The sequence below is a fragment of the Penaeus japonicus genome, unplaced genomic scaffold (genome assembly GCF_977035675.1).
Source record: "Penaeus japonicus unplaced genomic scaffold, GWHDUDI00000001_assembly GWHDUDI00000034, whole genome shotgun sequence".
Classification (NCBI taxonomy): domain Eukaryota; kingdom Metazoa; phylum Arthropoda; class Malacostraca; order Decapoda; family Penaeidae; genus Penaeus; species Penaeus japonicus.
The window spans coordinates 18,824,111-18,826,610 of NW_028234436.1; the positions used below are offsets into that span (position 1 = coordinate 18,824,111).

Consider the following 2,500-nt stretch of genomic DNA (forward strand, 5'->3'; position numbering starts at 1 on the left):
CATCAGCTTTAACAATTTGATTACCGTAGAGACGTCCTCTATGAAAATATTGTAAAATTACTATTTTCTAACAGACTTAAAATCGCAACGCCATCTAAATCCACGCCTCTAATACCATACCCATTTTCTTTAATTTCAGGAATAATCTCGGCAAAGTAGTGTCATAGCAATTGCCCGGTGGACCAAGCGTGTGATAGTGTCATCCTCAAGTGCGTGCGTGCGTGCGTGCGTGGGACCCCCCAGCCTCATCACAGATCCACGCCCGCCATCAGCCACAGCCACTCAGAACCAAAACCCACACGGAACCCACGCCCACCTGGTCGCAGCCGCAATACTGGTAGTCCGTCGACATCGTGTTAGGTAGTCTCATCACGGTCAGGTCGTAGGCTTTACTTGCTGTCCGAAGATCACGAGCCGTCGCTTCCGAGTGAAGGGCGAAGGGAGGAGGAGCCAGTGCGACCGCAGGGGCGCCTCCGACCTCCTCTGTGGGTGCAGAGGCAGGTCTCCTTCTAAGAATTTCGACAGATGTACAAAGCACCTCCAGGACGTGTCTTGGAGACTAGGAACGTCTCAGAGTTTCGTCTTCAGGATCTGGAAGCTACCGAGAGTCCCGGACGAGTAGCCTGACATCCTCCGCAAGGTGGTTCCCGCCAGAGTGTTACTTTGGAATGAGTGTTTGAATGAAAAGATAGCAAGTTTCCCACTGCCATGTTGCATCTCGGCCAGAAGCCAACGTGATAGCGTTACCAATATTTATTCTACTTTATTGTGTTCTTGGTGGCGTCTAGCATGCATCTAGACACCAGGACAAGCGGGACAGTGTGGGCCATTGATACTGCACTCTGACGTGGCTCTCGCGCTAAGACTACGCATACACTGTCAATAGAGACAAACAGTGGTAACGTTCTTGTTAGTACAAGTGTCACTTTGTAACGCTCGATGAACTCCTCTTCCTCACCAGAACAAGTTCGGCCAAATTGTGATGCAAGAATGACACATATTGAGTGTTTGTGCAGCAAATATTCAAGCGCATTTGTCTGTGCTGTTGGTGACTGCAGATCGGCGCCCCAGAGTGACTACCTATAGATACTCATGTCCCAGCAGCGTGCACCACCAAGAGCTTGTACTCGGTGTGTAGTGTCTGTATTTAGTGAAAGAGCACAATAGTGGACAAGTCTGCTGCGGTTTCTGCTACTTCTGCTGATCATTCTGTTGTTACCTCCGTCGTCCTTGCCCCCATATCCCTCTGCAGCCTCGTGCCCCGTCACCCCTTCACTGCCCCTCAGCTGGAAAACGAAAATCATGTCCTTAGATTTCTTTCACAGGAAGTCTGCTTGACCTCAAGCACTAAGCACAAAGATAAGTTTCCCCTTAAGAATTCCTCATGACAAACATACATGCGACCACCATGCTCTGTGTTCTATTCTCCAAAATTCGAGGACTGACAGACTGAAGTCACAAGTCAGCAACAGCAGGTAGAGAGCAGAGGCAGCACGGACACTTAAGCAACTGTTACGTAGGTGCACAGGTAGCAAAGGATTCTGAACACCGACAGGAACCTCTGTAACATTCAGAAAACTAATGATTGGCCCAATTTGTTACAATTTATCCCTCAGAGTATTGTGTCCCTTCATGATTTTTTTCTAGTAAATTCACATGTTATGAGTACTATCAATGCAGAGCTAGTGTACACCACAGTCCGTATGTGCCGGGACCCGTGTATAAGTAAACCAATGTATACCACAACCTGCATATACTGGAGTCCGTGTCTGCCAGGCAGTATGTATGTTACACTTACGTGTATTGTGCCCTGGCATACAGGCCTGCAGTATACTACACTGTAGCTATTGTATACCGGTGCCCGGGAAATACTGGAACTTGTGCATACCAGAGGCCATGTAGTGAGGTAAGCTAGGCTCATTCTTGAAGGTTAAGTTGGTCATGTTACTTAAGGTGAGACTTGGAGTGTGTCTAGGATTTATTGTCCTGTCAAAGAAAGAATCCTTCATGTCACAAGTTCAGATCCGGTTTGGTGCGTATGGACACTACACTCGCCCGAAGATGACAGTGGTGGGTTAGACAGTGGTCAGCTGGTGAATCCTTGAGCCTTGACTCACGCACACAATGGATATAGAGAAACTATTCTAGCATATGGAGAGGTTTGCGGGCCTCTGCCGGCGTCGATGGAACCGCGTCACAAACTCTGCGTGGCTTTCAGTGTTCTCAAAGACTGATGATCTTTCCGGTGCCTCAAAACGCCGCCACCGATACCTTGAAGTGTACTTTGTTAGAGTACTTCCACTGGTTCTTTCAGTACTGTTACCTAGATGAGCGCGTGGGTCTCTAATGTAACCATTCCCAGCCCAACAACACTACCCACATAGATTATTTTGTTAATGAAAAGGGTAAAAGGTTAAGGGTTTGACTGTGTTGTTGGTTAAATAGTGTCCCTCTCTTGTTGATAGTCTAAGCAAAGCCTATCCCATCCAAATTTATACTC

The 2,500-nt window shown here is 47.6% G+C and overlaps 1 protein-coding gene across 2 annotated transcripts in view; it reads left to right on the plus strand.

The window, feature by feature from the left end:
* Positions 1 to 2,500, plus strand: part of LOC122246244 (ecdysone-induced protein 78C) — a 274,832-nt gene that overhangs the window by 270,832 nt on the left and 1,500 nt on the right. For both annotated transcript variants that reach the window (XM_086530891.1, XM_043004687.2), the window contains one exon: positions 140 to 2,500. This exon is cut by the window's right edge and continues 1,500 nt beyond it. The gene's annotated coding sequence lies outside the window, so the exon portion shown is untranslated. The remainder of the gene's footprint in view (positions 1 to 139) is intronic.